The sequence below is a fragment of the Rattus rattus genome, chromosome 1 (genome assembly GCF_011064425.1).
Source record: "Rattus rattus isolate New Zealand chromosome 1, Rrattus_CSIRO_v1, whole genome shotgun sequence".
NCBI classification, from domain to species: domain Eukaryota; kingdom Metazoa; phylum Chordata; class Mammalia; order Rodentia; family Muridae; genus Rattus; species Rattus rattus.
The window spans coordinates 213,318,724-213,338,148 of NC_046154.1; the positions used below are offsets into that span (position 1 = coordinate 213,318,724).

Here is a 19,425-nt window from a genome sequence, read left to right on the forward strand (position 1 = left end):
ATTGGAATCCCCCTGGTGTGAGACCAAGAATTTGCATTTTTAAATAAGATCTATGGATGATTTTTATGGAGGTTAAATTCTTAAACTGCTTGTTGAAATGATCACTCTTTTTTTTTTCCCCCGGAGCTGGGGCCCGAACCCAGGGCCTTGCGGTTGCTAGGCAAGCGCTCTACCACTGAGCTAAATCCCCAACCCCGAAATGATCACTCTTAGGTTAGTAATTGAAGGGCTATCAAACATTGCCTCTAGGGAGCAGCCTTCCATGGTATTCTTTTACCCTAATGAAGAAGAGGTAGAGAAATCAGGCGATCTCTGAAGGGCTGAGCACGCAAACGCTTCCTTCTTATCTCCCAGGAGTAGGTTCAACCCATGCAGACAGAGAAGTCCTCTCCTCTGCATGTGTAGCTGCTGTGATCATTTCCCTGTGCTCTAAACAGGGTGTAGAAAACTACCATGTAGATACTGCAAACGACATTGGTCTAACCTAGTTGTGAGCTGTGCGAATTTCAAATATTCTTCCTCTTATAAGACACCCAGACAGAAGTAAACCTTGTTAAAAGAAAACTCTTCCATGAATGTTTTTGTTTAGTTTCACTATCCCTGGATCCAGGTATCCATATACATCATGGCTGAATATCTTCCGTATCACCTTTGGCAGATGTAAATGACTTTTTTTGAATTATCCCACTCACGGTCTATGATGGCAACTATTTACAACTCTATGCAGATTTCACTTCCAGTCCCCAGATTCTTCTCACTTTGAAATTGACTGTCTCATCAAGCTGAGGGCACACCAGGAGATTTGCTTCTTTGGAAGAGCTCCATGGCCTAGTCTCAGCATTTGCATAGAAATGTATTCTTCAGTCACTTAAGATCTGAATTTTCATCAGAGAATATAGATAGGAAGTTTTACAACCTTTTGATGTAGTCTACAAGTTGTTAGCTATAGTGGTTTATTTGACACTTCCTGCTTCCTGTACCAGAATGATCATAAACATGAAAGATTCTGCCAGTTCCTAAAGAAGTCTGTTCTGTCTTCCTTCCTTTCTTCTTTCTTTCTTTCTTTCTTTCTTTCTTTCTTTCTTTCTTTCTTTCTTTCTTTCTTTCTCCTTTTTCTTCTCTTTTTGATATTTTCCATCACCAAATATGAACTCTTAACTCTCTTGTCTTTTTTTCATTAACAAACCAGCCAGACTTGCGTCTTTCACAGCTCACCCACTGTAGAATCCCACGCTGTGCCACAAGGAAGCCCAGACCACACAAGATTTTAGTTGAGAACCCACACTAAAGTCCCAATGAGACAGTAATAGCCACCAGATGTGACAGCAGAGAGGCTTTTAGGATGTTCCACATCCAGCCACAGCATGAGGGACCAGAGCCACATAGTCAAATCTATTCAACACTTCAGCAACCAGCAACCACGATGGTCATTGCAGTTTGATACACGTTAATGATGGTTTGTAAGGGTGTACAATATGTGACCTCCACAGCAGTGGGTTGCCTTATTAAAACTCAAATTTGCACTGGATATCAAATCTCGCTTTGCTAAGTACTATTTTCATTTCTTCCCTTAAATTTATGATATAAAACAATGACTTATGTTTACTCCTTAAAGAAGAAAAAGGAGGGGGAAGAAGGAGGAGGAGGAGGAGAAGGAGGAGGAGGAGCAGGAGGAGGAGGAGAAGGAGGAAGAGGAGGAGAAGAAGAAAAGAAGAAGACGACAACAATGACCTAAAATAGATTTATAGATTAAGAAGACAGCAGAATGTTGTCTTTTTTTTTTTTTTTAAAAAAAAGAAGCCATTTGGCAACTATAAAGAATTGAGATGTACCAAGAACTCTGGAGCAAATTATTATGGACGGAGACTTGGGCTTCTTGAGCTGAGGTCATTGTCACAGGATTTTCCACATCTTTCTCATCAGACTAACACAGAGTGCTCAAACATTGTAGTGGCTCCATTGCTCCCCACTTTAAAAGTTATAAATGTCCTCTGGTATCTTTGGTGTAAAACCCAAGCCCTTTGCATAGCAAGAAGCCCTTGTTACAGTTCCACCACCCGTCCGTAAAGCCTCAGCACTCCTTCGCTTCTTCTGATGTTCTGTGTTTGAATTATTAGTCATAAGGAAAGATGACCTCTCCTTACATAAGGTCCCACCTGTGGTCCCTTCTTCAGGAAGTGCCTTCTCCTAACTCTTTCCATGACTGATGCCCATTCATGTTTCAAGTACAAACCCTGATGTTGGCCTTCTCATTGCTGACTGTGTTTATGTTTGTGTATTATGTGTTCTCTAGGCCACAATGATTTCCTAGGAATTTCTGCCTGCAGTTTTCTTCAGACTGAATTAAGAGCTCCTTTAAGGATAAAGGTGCGTGTGCCTGAATCCTAGAGGATGGCATCATCCCAGTTAGTGGCTCATGGTGACAATTATGTGTGACCTCTGATGAATAAATCATAGTAGCTAGTGACTTGGTGAGCTTTTCAGTAAGCAGGAGGACAATGCTTTAACTGTAGTTAATATCTTCCTTCTGTCTGCTGATGTCAGAGTCTGCAGCAAAGTGATGTGAATGAGGTCTGAGAGAGAAATAGCTTTGGGGTAGACTCCAGATGGCAACAGGAACAAGGACTCAACATTGTAAAATCAACTTTCTCACAGTAGAATAATTCATATGAATTCATTCTTTTCACTTACCACTTTTCTTTCTTTCTGTGCCATATTTTATTATAACTGTACACATACTTTAAAATTTTTAATTAATTTTTATACCCCATGTAATTGTAAACATGCAAATCTATAAAAGCGTTTCTGTGAAATTATGAAGCCAGGAGCTGCTAGAGATGCTCACATGGTTTTATAAAAGCAGATGGTTACATTTTGAGACATTTTATAAGCTGGGTATTAAACATGACTTAGCACTGGCTGCAGTGGTGTTCTTCCACCATAGGAAATGGCAGATGACTTTACCCCAGTGCTCAGTGGACTGAAACCATTTACTGCCAGATCACTTGATACAGACTTTTAGCTCACAAAACTTTTGTGCCAAAGACTCTTTAAACTGTAATGTCTTCCGTAACGCGATGAGAAATGGAAGGTGATCTTCAGGGCACTCTGCTGGACATGGGATTTGACAACCGTGAGGACCAGACAACCTCCTCAGAAAATGTCTAAAACCAGAAGCTTTCAAAGATAGCAGAAGTATCATCCCAGCTTTGTGACATAAACTTACTCCATATATATTGTCAAATTTGCTTCGGCTCCTTCATCTCATTTCATCTCTGCTGTTTGAAAAGAAAAAAAAAAAAAAAAAAAAGCTATGATTTCCCGGAGTGAAACTCCTATTTTTTATCACAATGAAAGCAGTATGTTCTTCTTTTGTTATAGCAAATCTGCAGGAAATGCCAAATGATTCAGAAATAAGCTTATTATGAACGATCTTATTTACTCAATTATTTTCTCGTTCTGTTAGCATTTCCTAAAAGTCTATGAGTTATACCAGAGGCCACAGGCGTTAGCTTGACAGATCCAGGCCTGCCCCCAAGAAGCTCACAAATTGTGGGATGGCAAATGATGAGTTAATCTTGGTCCTCACTGGGAAGAGGTTTAGGAGGAAGAGGAGGGGTGACTGTAAGGCTGATGAGGCCCGGGCTTCTGGATACAGCTCCTATTTATTGAGTATGTGCAAAGGCCATCAAGCAAAATGAATGTTATCGTATTTGAGATGCTTAGACATAGGTGTGACTTATAGGGTAGAAAATGAAAAAGAAGCCAGGGTAACCAAGGCCACGGGGTCAGGTTAGGACAAGCTCACCAAAACGTCTCTGGTATAAATTAGCAGTTGTGGACTTTCCCCTCAGGCTGATGGAAGGATAGTTCAAGGCTGAGAAATGGTGCATTAGAAGGAGTCCGTACCGCTGTGTGGGGAACAGATTGGGAAGAGAACAAAGGCACATAAACCATAATGAAAGATGGTCCCGTTCTAAGCCCAGCAAGAGGACGAGGTTGTGTAGCAGAATGTCAGCTGGGTTATTATTATGAGGCCACTTACATTGGATATTCTTTTTAATGACCTGGAAGAAGTGATAAAAATAATTTGATTACCTTTGCACGCAGCAATAGGGAATTATTCATGAAAGTAGAAAAAGACATAATTTTAAAAGGTCTGGAGGTAATTTGTCATGAAGAAATAAAACCCCAATAATCCTGAGTATTCCGTGTGTGTCTCTCTCGGGTCTCGTTCTTGTGTGGGAGAGCATGTTAGCAGCAGAAGTGCATCTTGTCCACTGTTGCTTTCCTTCTGAACGCTGGTTCTGTTTGGTCCAGCAAGGCAGCTGTTTGCAGTAAGCACCCTAATGCTTTTAGGTTCCGTTTCTGCTGGGATGCTACTAAACCGTTCACTTTAAGGGCTTGCAGGATGACTGCTCTTGTTAAGTGCTGGTGGAAGGTTCCATCCTGCTATGAAAGAATCAAGGGATCCTCTAAAGCCTCCGCAGCTGAAAGCTGTATGAACACGATGCCATCAATAGTCTCTGCACCCAGAAGGCAAAGCTCATCATTGAATAACCTAATTGGCCTTGAAATCTTCGCATAATGTTTGTAGCTTCTTCTCACGGATGAAGCACGGAAGAGTGATGATAAAATAAAACAATTCAATGTTGGTGCCGTGGAGTTGTGTAAACATTTAGTATCTATTAAGCCCAACGAAGGCAAAAGTACCCAAATGAAATTTCAGCTTGAATTGTTACAGAACAAGACTTAATTTAAGTAATATTCTTGCAGGCGATTCTGTTTGGTTTCTCCCACAAAAGATCGTTTACCTTCTGCTATGCGAGTTTAAGTTGCACCGACTATAAACTTGCTCTTTCCTGTCTTGGTTTCATCATCAAATGAAAGAGAACAGATGGCTGCCTTAATACAGCCTATTTCATCCAGAGTCACCAATGAGTAAACAGCATGGCTGGCTCAACGCAGAGGGAAATTAATGTGTTGATGACTAGTCATTAGATGTGCAACTACAGTTTATTAATTTTGAATTTTATGATTATCGCATTTGCTCCTGGGTGGCTTAGTCGGCTGGGGCTGCTATAACAGAACGTCACGGAGTGGACAGTTTAAACAACGAGCATTTATTCCCCACAGTTCTGGCTATGTAGACCACTGTCTTCTTGCTGTGTTCTTCCTTGGCTTTTTCTCGGTTGCACGTGGGGTTGGGCAGAGGAGATGGTGGAGGGGTGGGTTCTACTTCATCTTCTGAAGACGTTAACCTTTATGTGAGGGGCTGACATTCAGTGATCACATCTAAATCCAATGAACTCCTAAAGGCCTCATATCCAAATGCGTGACATCAGGAGTGAATGTTTCAATCCATGAGTTTGTAGGTGGCAGGGACCGGGGGTGGGGTGGGGTGGTCAAGATAAACACAAGCTCTCATAATGCTGGGAGAGCAGTGATTGCCCTGGTGAATGCAGCCCATCTCAGTTTCATACAAGTTAAAAATGTTGTGGATCCTGCCACGTTTTCTGTTCTCCAAGCAAGGAGATGTGGAATACAGGGGACTTTTAAATGGAGGTATCTGTCAAGATAGCGATGTAAGTAATTTGTGACGCTGATGGTTTGCATGTGATTAGAAACCTGTCTATTCCTGTCCAGCCACACGATTTACAAATGGAGTTGGGTGGGTAGGTTTTTCAAGTGGTATAGTGAATTAAGTATTTGTGTATTTGTTTATTTATGTTTATGTGTTTTTACTTATAAATGAGACTATGTAGCTTAAACTGGCCCTGATGCCATGACTTTCCTTAAGCCTATCTTCTAAGGGATGGAACTAGAGACGTATGCCACCTCCCTTGGCTGTATGGATTAATCTCTTTTAAGAAGTGGTTTTGTTCAGGCTCTGTGGATGAGAGGTCAGAAATGACTGATGGGTCCTCAGTCACCTCAGTCCATCTTTGTGCCCCAGCTGGAAGGGTACCGTGTGACTTTGGCACTACAGGGGGCAGGTCTCGGGAGCGACTCAGTCTGGATTCCTTACGTTCCCTGGGTAATGTGTCTGAAGGACTGGAAGGAGACCAAGATGGGGTGGGAGAATTCCTTCAGCAGCAGCAACAGGCGACTTTGGAAAGTGGATGTTAAAGGAGGATGAAGCCGCTTTAAAGCACATATTACCAAGGTCTGAGTGGTTGCAGATAGATTAATAGGTAAAGCTATGAAAATAGTACGGAGGTTGTAAAGGAAAATGCACACAGAGCAAGTCACATAAATGTGAACAGGGACCAAGAAAGTCCTGTAAAAGTCTGATGCATCGACGACTTAGAGACTGCTGTCTTTATTGTCATCAAGCGCAGGACTCATGGAGTTATGGTATGTTTTAAGAGACAATTGGAGCTAAAAGAAAAAATGATCCTATAAAGCACACTGTGGTTGATTTGTGCCTCATAAGGTACTGTGCTTAAAGTATGAACTTTGAGCTGTCACATGCAGGGAGAGAATTTTCCACAATGACCGGTAAAGCCCCGAAACCAAAAATTGTTCTTTCTAATGGAGACAAGCAAGATATAAGGCATATAATGCAGAATTATACCTTAAAAGTATGCACGACTAAGGGTCTCCAACACTAACTTCCCCAAGTGCGGAAGTATGTAGAGTTTCTTCATTTGTCTCTGGTCTGAATCCTTATAGTTTTGCTCTCATCCTATGCCCTTCACCTCCACAGCTTTTCCTATTTCTACCATCTTTTCTGATTGTTTTCTTGGGAAGGGGCTTGAAGTCGCTAGTGGTGGGTGGGTATGGAGAAGGAAGGACCAGCATCGACTCTCTTATCCAAGGTCACACACACACACACACACACACACACACAAAAGCTGACTAGGTATGCTGAAATAATTTCTTAGAGATCAGAGAATTACACAACACACACAAAATATCTAATAAAAATACATACACACACACACACACACACAAACAAACACAGTGTTTGGGGATGCACCAAGAATTTGAGGAGGGTAGCTGCAGTATGCTAGATGGCAAGTGTCTGTCAGTTGGTTAGTTAGCAGGGGCACTGTGGTTAGAGTGTCAGACCAGGGGCAGGGTAGATTGTTCATTTGCTATTGGTAACATGGATTTACTCCTTTCAGATAAACACATTTAGAATTTACATATGGCTCCCATTGTGTATTGTAATGCTCTCTGGTATTGAGTTAGTAGGTCCTCTTTGTCTTGTGATTAATGAGGTTGCACAACCACATTTTGGTGTGACTCATGTACTTTATTGCTTATGATGAAATATTGAAGTGCATGAAGATTTATTTTCTAAATAAATTAGAGTAGATGATTCTCTTATTCATACCTTGTCAGTCTTCATGTTTGAGGTGCTCTCTTCACTAAAAGTGCGAGGTACAGCTTTGCCTGCACTTCCTGGGGAGTGGCTTATAGCTTGAGGCTTATTTTAGAAATACCGAACTCCTTTGAGAACTCCCATCAGTCCTGATGTGCTGATAGCTACTAAGAAAGGGTGATAATGGATTATAGCGCCGGTGGGCTTCATCAGCCTGTGGTGGTGTGCCCTCCGAATTGTATTGTGAACAATGCTATCTGTCGTGTCTCTTCTGGAGGAAAATGTGTGGAGATCTGCAGATGAACTCCTCGCTGAGGTGTATGAGCCATTCGGTCCTTATCATCCCATCTATGTTCCCCTTTCCAGGTGTGGCAGACCCTTCAGACTGCCAGGGTCTCCTCCCAGGCTTTAGATTTGACAATCTTTTTCTTTATGCCAGAAAAAGCATATCTGAGGCTGCTGTGCTGTTTAACCCCAGACGGCAGCCCTCACAGTACAGTCTTGAGTTGCTTCGGAAGGAGATAGAAGGAAGATGACAATCAAATAGGAATGGTGTCCTTGACTGACTAATAAACAAACAAGCCAGGATGGCTGGTCTAATTCCCCGCTGACCCTGTTTTAGCTCTACCATCCTCTAAATCCCTAAGTTATAGCTTTCCTTTAGATTTTATGATGGTTCCCATGACCTTTGATACTAGTCATTCTATGAAACAATGTTTTCACTATTGTGTTTGCCTCCGTGGGCATATGTATGGAAACTTTTTCCTGTAAAAAATTTTTTTTAAATTAAAATCCTCTCCTAAAATTATATTATTGGCCTGGAGAGCTGGTTCAATCAATAAAGGGCCTTGCTGCCAAGCTGATGACCTGAGTTTGATCCCTGGAACCCACAGGGTGGAAAGAGAGAATTGCTCCCACATGGTGTACTCTGAGTTCCACACAGGGACACCCACATGCATAAACACATATAAATAAATATAAAAGCTTAAAAATAAATAAAATTATCTTAAGTATATGTGGTGATTTCACTATAGAAATAAACCAAAGGTTTATTTTTGGAAGGGTTGCAGTGAACTTTATTGATGATATTCAAGAGAGTAGAGAGGGCTCCCTAGGCCCCTCCTGTTATTATGGGGGTCTGGGATGGAATTGTGAAGGAGATGCTCAGTGTTGGGGGCTGAGTTAGGATGGGGATTCCTCAGCAACTGAGGGCCTCTCTCTTGCTCTCAGTATCCTTCCTGGGGTGGGGTGGATGGTAACAGGGTTTCTTACTCCTTGGAGGCTATGTAGGCCATGAGGCCCACCACTCTGTTGCTGTAGCCATATTCATTGTCATATCAGGAAATGATCTTTACAAAGTTGTCATTGAGAGCAATGCCAGTCCCAGCATCAAAGGTGGAGTTGCTGTTGAAGTTGCAGGAGACAACCTGGTCCTCAGTGTAGCCCAGGATGCCCTTTAGTGGGCCCTCGGATGCCTGCTTCACCACCTTCTTGATGTCATCATACTTGGCAGGTTTCTCCAGGCAGCATGTCAGATCCACAATGGATACATTGGGGGTAGGAACACGGAAGGTCATGCCAATGAGCTTCCCATTCAGCTCTGAGATGACCTTGCCCACAGCCTTGGCATCACCAGTGGATGCAGGGATGATGTTCTGGGTTGCCCCAGGACCATCATGCCACAGCTTTCCAGAGGGGCCATCCACAGTCTTCTGAGTGGCAGTGATATCCTAGACTGTGGTCATGAGCTCTTCCATGATGCCAAAGTTGCCATAGATGACCTTGGCCAGGGAGGCTAAACAGTTGGTAGTGCAGAATGCATTGCTGACGACTTGAACGAGTTGTCATATTTCTCGCTCATTCACACCCATCACAAACATGGGAGCATTGACCAAAGGGGCAGAGATTATGACCCTTTTGGCCCCACCCTTCACGTGGGCTCCAGCCTTCTCTATGGTGGTGAAGAAGCCAGTAGACTCCATGACATACTCAGCACCAGCATCACCCCATTTGATGTTAACAGGATCTCACTCCTGGAAGATGGTGATGGACTTCCCATTGATGACAAGCTTCCCATTCTCAGCCTTGACTGTGCCATTGCATTTGCCATGGGTAGAGTCATACTGGAACATGTAGATCATGTAGTTGAGGTCAATGAAGGGGTCATTGATGGCAACAATCTCCACTTTGCCAGAACCAGAGGAGAAGGCAGCCCTGGTAGCCAGGTGCCCAATACAGCCAAATCCGTTGACACCGACCTTCACCATCTTGTCTACAGATGAGGCTGGCACTGCACAAGAAGATGTGGCTGTCTCTGGAACAAGGAGGAACAGCGAGCCAGTTTCATAGCTTTTAAGTATCTGTTCATTTAAATACAGAAAAGTACCCTGGCCTGTCTCCTTTCCCATTCTAGTTATCTTATGTTGTCAGTAAAAACTGGTGAAAGAAAAATCAGCAGTTTTACTCAGAGTATGTAAATATGAGTCTTTGTAGCTTTATCTACCTGCTTTGGGGACATCATTTACTTTAAAAAGAGACCATCTGATTACAAAATTTCTCTAAAAAACTCCGGATACTTGGATGGACCTCATTCTTTTCAAGGGCTTCACTAGGCAACACGGGAGTTTTACACTGACTAGTATCAACAGTATCAAAGGTCACGGGAACCAATCTTAGAGGATGGTGGAGCTAGAACAGGGTCAGTGGGGAAGGCACACTACCCATGCTGGTGTGTTTGTTTATTAGTCCGGGAGTCTGTGCATGGTGAAGGAGTGTCAGATTGGCCCAAAGGAGCAGGCATTCCCATAGGTTGTTATTGATCCAGCTTACTCTTTTAAAGGCTGCATTCTTTGCTTGACTGCACAGAGATTTATCCAACCTCTCCATCAGAAGCAGCATTTGCCAAGTTCTCCAGTGCTATGGCAAACACATATGTGCTCTTAAGCTCTGCAACGTTTGTGTCTTAGGATCCCAGAGGCAAATCTGTGAGGACTGACTCCATATATATGCAATATATACAATAATTCCATTTATTTGTATTGCCATTTTAATTCACAGAGTAGCTACAGGAATTCTTACGCCTTGGAGATTTTCTCAGTTACAGTTTTCTTTTTAAATTGTACAGGCCACAATCTCATCTTTTGTGTTGCGCTCATTTTTGGAGTTTGTAGGTCAAAAGAAGACTTTACTAGAAAATATCCCAAAGGTATTTTTTCTGTTTTACAACAAATCTTGTAAGTAACAGAAGAGATGGTTATTGGAGCTTGGCAAAATTTAATTTTATTAACTTCAGCCAAATAGGGTCAAGAGATATTAGAACCTGGGAGAAGTGGGCAAGAAATTGTACCAACTTTCATAGACCAGGTGATGGGTCATAGAAACAAGGAGGCTCATCCAACAGAACAGTTGAAGGTAAGGCAGACTACACCAAAGGAGTCTACAGCTGAGGGCCAAAAAGGGGGCTTACAAAGAACAGGATACAGGGTGGTGAGATGGTTTGTTGGGGATATGCTTGCCCCCAAGTCTGGCGAATAGCCTGTTTTAATATCCCCAGACACATATGGTGTAAGGAAAGAATATATTCCTACAAGTTGTCCTCTAACTTCCCCATACGCACTATGGCATCAGCCCCCTTCCCATAAACAAACACATGTAATTTTTTCAAAGGAAGCATAAAATACTCAAGGCTTGGGAAGGTTGTAGACAGAGGTTGGCATCAGTAAAATTTGTTGCAAAGCAACAAGGAGACAATCCCAGACTGCGCAGGAAGGAATCATGGCTGCCTGGGAGAAACCCCAGCTTTTCGAATGACAACAACCTGCTTTCAAAGTCTGGCCATAATGCCTACGCAGCTTTGACCTCCAGGAAACTATTTAGCCATCCAGAGTCTTGTTGTCTTTGCTGTTTTCATGCCAAGGACATCTCTCAGTGCATAGAACAAATAACACGTACAGCATTTGTTGTCACACGCGAGTTCTGTGGTTTCTACCGCTGCAAACTCAGCAGGTCAAGTGTGGGAAAAGCTGACAAATCCACTCTTGGCTTTCCAAGCCTTGTCTTCCTGAATAGTATTTTAAGTGCCCAAGGAATTAGAGTTATTTCATAGCCTTCTTTTCTAGAACCTTCTAGTGTCCTTAGAAAAACAGTAGAAGACTTTGAGATTGCCACTGGCTGGACATCATGAAACACCAGGAGACAGAAAGCCCTAGTGGTGGCTTTACTTTCTGGATTATCCAATTTTGGATGACTATATGAGTCTCATCCTCTGGGCATTGCTGTTGATTTATTCCTTGACTATTGAAGTGTTGTAACAAAATTTAGAATACTTGTTAAAGATACAGAACAGAAATCAAGGCCAAAATTAGAATCTGGTGATTAACATCAGAGTATTGGCCTCAAATTCCAGGTTATTCTTTTGATGGTCTGGCTTGGCCCTTACAGTCTTATTAGTAGTAAGTGGTTGGAATTTTCACTTACTGGTTAGTAATGTTAGTGTTAGGTTTCAACCCCCAGACAAATGGCTGAGATGCCTATTTAACATATCAAAGCAGATATTGTCTACCAGTCTCTCTCAGCATCTCCAGTACCTGGCATGTTCCACCCCCTACCCTAAACTCTCCAGCACAGAGACTGGGCTGCACTGACTCTGATATAATCCAGTCATATTGGCAACACCAGTTCTTAGCCTCTTGGCTCCTGGCTCTCCAATCTCTCCTCCTCCTCTCCTCACATGGCACTGTTCAGTTTGCCAGGCATGTTTAGTCTGGACTCTTCCAGAGGTTTCTGCCTCTGGCTATGCTCTCCCTTACATCTATTATAAAAACTCGAACCCTTTAGGAGATGTCTTCTCCTCCTCTTAGTTCTTCCCATTCAATTAAAAACCACTCAGAGCTTGGCAACAGCAGTGTTAAAAACAGGGAGTTTATTGCCCGAAGGTATGTTATGCATCAAATGTTTCTTTAACTGGGTTGATGTCACTGTCTTGAAGAGTGAGAAGACACCTTTCAGGGAAGTATTTTAAGTTTCTCTGACTTGTTATGTTAATGGTGAGCGTACATGCACAAAAAACAGTATCTTGACAGTAAAAGTGTACAAGTGCAAAAACAGTATCTCAACAGACAGTAAAAGTAAAACCTTTGTAGAATGCTAATTATATCTCAAGATTTTTTTTCAGACTTTTACTTACCCTTAATTGTGAATCTAGCCTAACCCGAGTGCAGCCAGTCAGCCTGCTCAGTGGCTGGGCGTGGCACTCACAGATCAACAGAGACCTGAACCAGTCAAGTTCAGCCTCGAGCCTTCGAATGGAACCCAAGGAATGCCTTTGTCCTGTGACGGCCTCTAGACTGTTGGAACATAAACTTGGAAGCACGTGTGGGCTTCTCGACAATATATTGGAAAACTCATTTAGAGCCAAGTTGTCCCTCCAGCCACATAGCTCCTGAGTCACATGAGTGATTGCATTTATTGTTTTGCTTAATTTGGTTTCAGTTGTTAATTATAAGAAAAAAGTCTCTAATTTTGCCGGGCTCCTGGAGATTTAAAATCTAATGCTGAACCTACTGTCCTCGAAATGAGGTCTTTCATGAATTATGGAGGCCCTAAACAGCAAATCTGATGGCCACGTGTAGTTCTTGTTCAAAACGGAGATAAGAATTCTAAGTTAAAAATACCATCATAGTCCAACAGTGGTACACTGTGCAGCAAATAAACAAAAACAAAAAAGAAAAAGAAACAAACCCACAACAAACAAACAAACAAACAACAAAACAAACCCCCAAGATGTGCAGTGATTTGACTCTCCCTTGTGGGCCTTCCAGGTAAGCGGCAGAGGTTCCTTGGAGATGAGAAATTTAATCAAATCATTTCTGGAATCTCTCCCAACACGTTAGCCATGCACAGAAAATCAGGCATCTTTGGGGTTTTACTGCAGTGTTGTTCCAGGGGGAAACTACATATTTCTGGCTCGAGTTGAGAACAGTCATGATGATCGTTTGAAAGGTAGACACGAACCATCGGGAGGAAGGATGAGGCTCCTGTAATGCATAGTATTAAAATGGTGTATGCTATATTGATTTCACTACTTAGCGGGTGCTTTGTGTCTTTAAATGTTTTGTAATATGAATTACAGGTGGTATTAAGTATTTGCTAGGTCACTACAAGCATTTGTTTCTTTCAATTTGACTTTAATTTTTGTTCACGAAACCGTTTTGATTTTAAAATAATTTTTTTCAGAAGTACTGCTAGTTTTAATAAGCAGTGCCCAGGGCTGGCTTCTTTGCACAGGCTCATAATGTTACACAGCACTGGACAGGGTTATGGATAGCTAATTACTTGTCAAAGAACTCCCGGGAAAGCTGCAGACTAACCAAGCTTCTCACTTTCCTCTCGCATTCCAAAGGGAGTACACGGGTTCACCATTAGCTTCATAGCAATGCTTTAACATTCCATTTCTTCTAATCCGCAATTCACGCAAGGACTTGAGAACAAGCGCTGTGAAAACTGAGCTCAGTTCATCAGGAATTTACTCGAAGGAACATTGCCTAGACGTGCTGAGAGCTGGGGTGAAAGGGAGTCGTCAGGTCCCTGCAACCCCGGGGCCCCTGCACTGCAAGGCACCTGCAACATTAAAGGGCACAGTGCAGGCTTGTGAGTGAAATGAAAGAGAAATGTAATTGTCTGTTTCAGTGTTTCTGTTCACAAAGTGTCTTCTAAATCTATGTAACCTGAGGGAGATTGAAAGCCGTGCTAGGCATGAGAGAACAATTCTGTTCGTTGTTTGGAGGTCTCCTAGAAGGACCTTTAAGGAGCAGGTCCGCTGGAACTCTGAACTCAGCAGCAGGGATGTTTCCCTGACAGTGAGCCGGCTGTGAGCTCTCCCGGGACCTGTGTTCTTCATCGTAAGACTTGACTACACTCCTGTTGTTCCCGTCCCTTGGCCAGCTTCTGTTGCTCATGTTTTTCTGCCCTTCCTTGATTCCTGTGGTTCTCACATTTTCTTAGCACAAAAATCTCAGGTATTTAAATTTTCATGGGACGTCCCATAAGGATGCATTAGGATACACGATGCCGAGCCCCCCTCGCATCTGTGCAGTCGCGCGGACTTGGCGTTCATTTTCAGATGGATTGGAAGTGTGTGCCCTGTGGGCGGCTGCCATCGTTGACCTGATTACTCAATTAGGTTGTGTGAATCGCTGTTTTCACTAATATAGATACGCAGTCCTTTCATTTAAGGACAGTATTTTATCTTTAACATAGAACAAAGGAAACTATCAATAAAGAGGAGGCAGAATGATCTATCCAGGCAAAACATTTAGTACTGGACATGCTTTTACGGTTGGCTTTCCTTTTAATCATTTAAGGGGTTGCATTGCGAGTATGTTACAGTGCATTCGTTTTAGCGTCATACGAGTATCTCCAAGCCAATCCAAGGTCTTCTTTAATGGCCTTTAATATAATTTCACTATTTTGGGTTTAAAAATGAATTTTATCATATTTATTTATTTTGTGTATGTGTATATGTGAGTGAAAAGCTGGTTTCCTTTTCCCATCATGCCCCTGGGGATCACACTTGGGTATTGAGGCTTGACAGCAAGCACCTTTATCTGCTAAGCCATCTTGCCAGCCTTGTATTTGATCTTTCAATGGTTGTCTCTCCAACCTGACTCTATGTTTTATTTGTAGACCTAACTAGAATGGGAGCTACTTAGGATAACTGTCCTTATTTTTGCTGTGTGTGTACAGCGTCCCAATCCTCAGAACAGTGTTTGGATAAATTACTGTACATTTGTTGAGATGCAGACTAAGGTAAATGGCAGGGCCTGGGTTCTTAAATACCAAGGAGACTGACCGGAAGGAGCAGAAGGTGAGTAGACTTGAGGCAGGTAAATGGGAGATGCATGGGAGCACTTGCTTTGCCAGCTGCTGGTGCTTCTTCCAGCTCAGTGAACATGAAGGCGTCATGAATTCTACTCTGGCCAAACAAATGCTCACATCCCAGTAAAAAGCAATCTCTGTCTAGGTCCTTAATGCCGTTACTGGGTTGTACAAAACCAGAATGTCCTCAGTAAGTACTCACGGTGCCCCTGACATTGGATGACTCTGCTTATGGTGAGGCCTTCTGCTTCAGTGCAGGATGTACACAGATAGATTTGAAAATGTCCTAACTCCCAGATGTTTGTGTGTTTCTGAGCTTTCATATCCAGACCTTCGGCTCTTGCAAAGTTGATACTTACCCGCGGATATGTACTGTACATATACCATAGTCTATGTACGACCTTTGAAAAATTTATGTTAACCTGCTGTGAATGAATACTCACCATGTGGGGGGGGCAGACTAAGAAACATTGACAAAAACCTTGTTTGGAAGCTACCAGAGAACTCAATTTAAAGTATTCTATTTAAGTCTTGAGAAAAAGAGAAAGTCTTATGTAAACAAAGTTTTGAAAAGTTAATCTTAATTTGTGAATATTTATGTTCACAATGTTACACACACACACACACACACACACACACACACACACACACACACACACACACACACCACATACTTTGGAAACAGAGTTGGGTTTGAAACCCAACAGTTATTTAGTAAGGACGTAGCCTTCCACACATTGGTTACCTTTTCCAGACTTGCTGGGTCCTAGCACCTGTCTCACAGAGGGAGAACAGCTAATGCAGTGCCTGTCACACGGGATGAGCACAAAACATTGCTCCTGCTTAATTGCTACAGTTGGAGGTCTTCTAGTTGTGAAGATTTGTTTCCTAAACAGTACGTTCTCACAGTCACGGAGCGTTTTATCCCTATTCTCTTCCATTTCTTGCCTCGGTACAGTTTAAAGGTCTTAATTCCATTCCTATGATTTGTGCTTCATTGCCTGGAAAATCTCTTGGCCTTGGCTGGTAAGGCTCAATATTTTCCTTCGATGAATCCTCCTAGACTTCGCCCCTGACAAAGCCTTTGTTTAATGGCTTACACTTACCCTGGTTAACTGTTTCTGGAGCATATGCAACAGCTTCTTTTGACACTGCTCTAAAATGTCCCTCTGTAGCTTTTGGGGCACAGAATCATCAGAGGACATTATCATTAGAAGAGAGGTATTTTTGGTCCCTGATATTACTTTGGGAAGGATATGTTTCTTTGAATAATTTTATGGCTATAAAATTGTAAAAAGATGTAAAAAAAAAAAAAGACAAAACAAAAACGAAAATGAAGTGTCTTATCTGTAGCCTACCTATATCCACAAGCAGACAGTGCTGAATCAGTTGGAGCACATGGACCCCAGAGTGTAATTATTCAGATAACATAGCCAACTTCACAGGTTTAAGCAAAGCAGGAAACTACCTCCAACAAAAGACGGACAATGTAAAAAATGAAAGTGGGGATCGTTAGATAATTGCCAATGCCTTTTTCTGGAACAATGTCAGCTTCTTTATACCTGATGGGCTGCATCTATGATGCTCTCTCTGTTCTGAAGACAGAGCACGCTTCATGGTCTGCATTTCTGTTGCTTATATGTTAGCACATGTGTATAAAACTACAGTAGATTTGCTTTTCTTTTGCAGATGTCTGTCCTTCCCTTCTTCCTGAAAGCACTTTGGCTTCTAGGTCCCTATGGCTCTGTTCAGGCTCTTCCTCACTTAGAAGAGGCAAAAGACTGTCACCACTGCTGGAGACCAAGGGCCACCATCCTGGTTCTTAGAGCTTTGCTTCTCACCAGCTCACTCTGTGCCCCTGTCTTAGTACTGTTGCAGTTGAAGCTGGCTCCGAGTGCAGCCCCTGCATCAGTGAAAAAGCAGAACCACCACAAAGCGCTTCTACCTTTCTACTGGTGGTGGGCAAGCACCATTTCCCACCCCCACCCCCAGGTTATACAGTAGGGAACTGAAGCCCAGAGATGTTGAGTAAATTACTCTAAGGCCGTGAATCACACTGTTGGATGTTAGTGTCAGTACGATTGTAATCATGGGTCAAAACACCGCAAACCAACTGATCTCAGGATGACAGCCACATCAGTTTGCATAGGACTGAGGATTTCCTTGGGATGGAAGATCTTCAGGGCTAAAACTAGGGCAGTGCAGGCAAATCGGATGCTTGATTACCCTAGGGGTCTGACTTCAGAGAGTATACGTTTTTTATATTATCCCTCTGTACTATAAAATATGCAGCATCCCTTAAAATATGTAGGCAGCCGTATTCCCCAGTAATCCTCACCTCTTTTTACCACGGCTTCAGTCAAACTCGAAGATGCACTCACATTTGCTGTGAGATTCTCACGGGATATTGGAGGCTGTTGATTCTCTTTGCTCGGCCACAGGAAATCAAATGGCTGACAACTCCATGTCTCTGTGGTTTTCTGGGCTCCAACCCTATTGGATTTCTAGGCAGAAACTTGTTACTCTTCCTCCTTGGCAACGGTTGTGCTGAAAATCCCCCGATTCCTCCTGATTTAAAGAACGACAAGGTCTATGATAGGGAAGAAAGGTTAGGCCTCTGGGCATTTCAGTCCCTCCACCCACGCTCTAACGCTCTAACGATGGTTCTTGTTAGCCTCTAATCATCTGCCACTGATGTCTGGGATGATCCAGGTGGTTTCTCAGCAGAAAAATGACCCTGATGGGACAGACTACTAGCACCTGCTCTTCTCGCCCCTCCCCCTTTTTAGCAAGCTTCCCTTTCATCAGTTTCCTCCCTTTGATTGCTTCAAATATCTACAAAGCTCTTGAGCAATAGTCATTGCATCTATTGGATTCTATTTTTTTCTTTACCCTCCTGATAAGCAGCTGTTCAAAGGTTTTGCAGGCCACTTTGGCTTCTTCAGAAAACCCTGTTTCCTTTGCAGACAACAGCTGAGTGTGATGCTTGGCAGGTGATAATGTCCTTATTAAGTCCTGTAGTGACAAACCAGGCCACTTTATTATGGTTTGCTATGGCAACCTTTGCCACACTACAGGAATTGCCACACTACACATATTAGTGGATTATAAGTCAATGTAGTTGGTCAAATCAGTTATTTTGAAAGATGCATTTGAGAAGATTGAATCAGACTAGGAAAATAATATGGCAAACATTAATATTGATTAATGAAACATATGTGTTATATGTTATGTTATGTGTTATGTGCTATGTGCTATGTGATATATGTTTTATGTTATATCATATATTATATACCATATATATCACATATCATATATCATATTATACATCATATATTATATATTCATATCCAGGTGTAAATAATAAGAAAGCATATGGATTCAATTCATATGCTATTATTTTTCAAATTAAAATTAAGATTAGAGATTAGAGTGGAAAGTTTTTTCCTATCTAAGCTATCTTACCTACACTTAATATAATGCCCTTATTGATGATTATATAGTTGTTTTCTCTAAAATATTGAAAAAAATCCTCCCTGAATGAAGGAAAGAGGTTCAAAGGCCCAGAAAGCAAACCAAACTCACAAGGTCCATGTTGGTCAGAAAGTCCTAAGACTCTGGAGGCCCCTCCAAGGTCATATGAGCAGCAATGATTGGGAAGGGATAATGATTGGGGGATAATGCTCTTTGGTGGAGCTCAGCTACCTACAGGTTGGGCAAGGAGCTCAGGGGATGTGGCTTTTGTGATTCATCACCTATACAAGTGCAGCTATGTCAGGACCACCCATGCTTTTGTAAGGAACCCCTGACCCATGTTCCTTGTCAGTAACTCCAATAGCTGCATTGGCTTCCCCAAGCTATGCTCAGGCAGAATCATTTCTTTGGTTTATTTATTGATCTAGGATGGACAGATATTTGTTCAAATCTCCCTAGGAAATGTCATGACAGCATTCTCATACACTACCACCCAAAGAGTACACATGGGGGGACCCATGGCTCCAGCTGCCTATGTAGCAGAGGACGGCCTTGTCTGGCATCAATGGGAGGAGAAGCCCTTGGTTCTGTGAAGGCTTTTTTCTCCAGTGTAGGGGAGTGCCAGGGTGTTGAGCTGGGAGTGGGTGGGTGAGCACCCTCATAGAAGCAGGGGGAGGGAGGACGGGAGAGGGGGTACCGGGAAAAGGATAACATTTGAAATGTATATACATAAATTATCCAACAAA

The 19,425-nt window shown here is 42.4% G+C and overlaps 1 pseudogene; it reads right to left on the reverse strand.

Moving 5' to 3' along the window:
* Positions 1-8,598: 8,598 nt before the first annotated feature.
* On the reverse strand, positions 8,599-9,600 carry LOC116890062 (annotated as a pseudogene).
* Between the last annotated feature and the right edge of the window lie 9,825 nt (positions 9,601-19,425).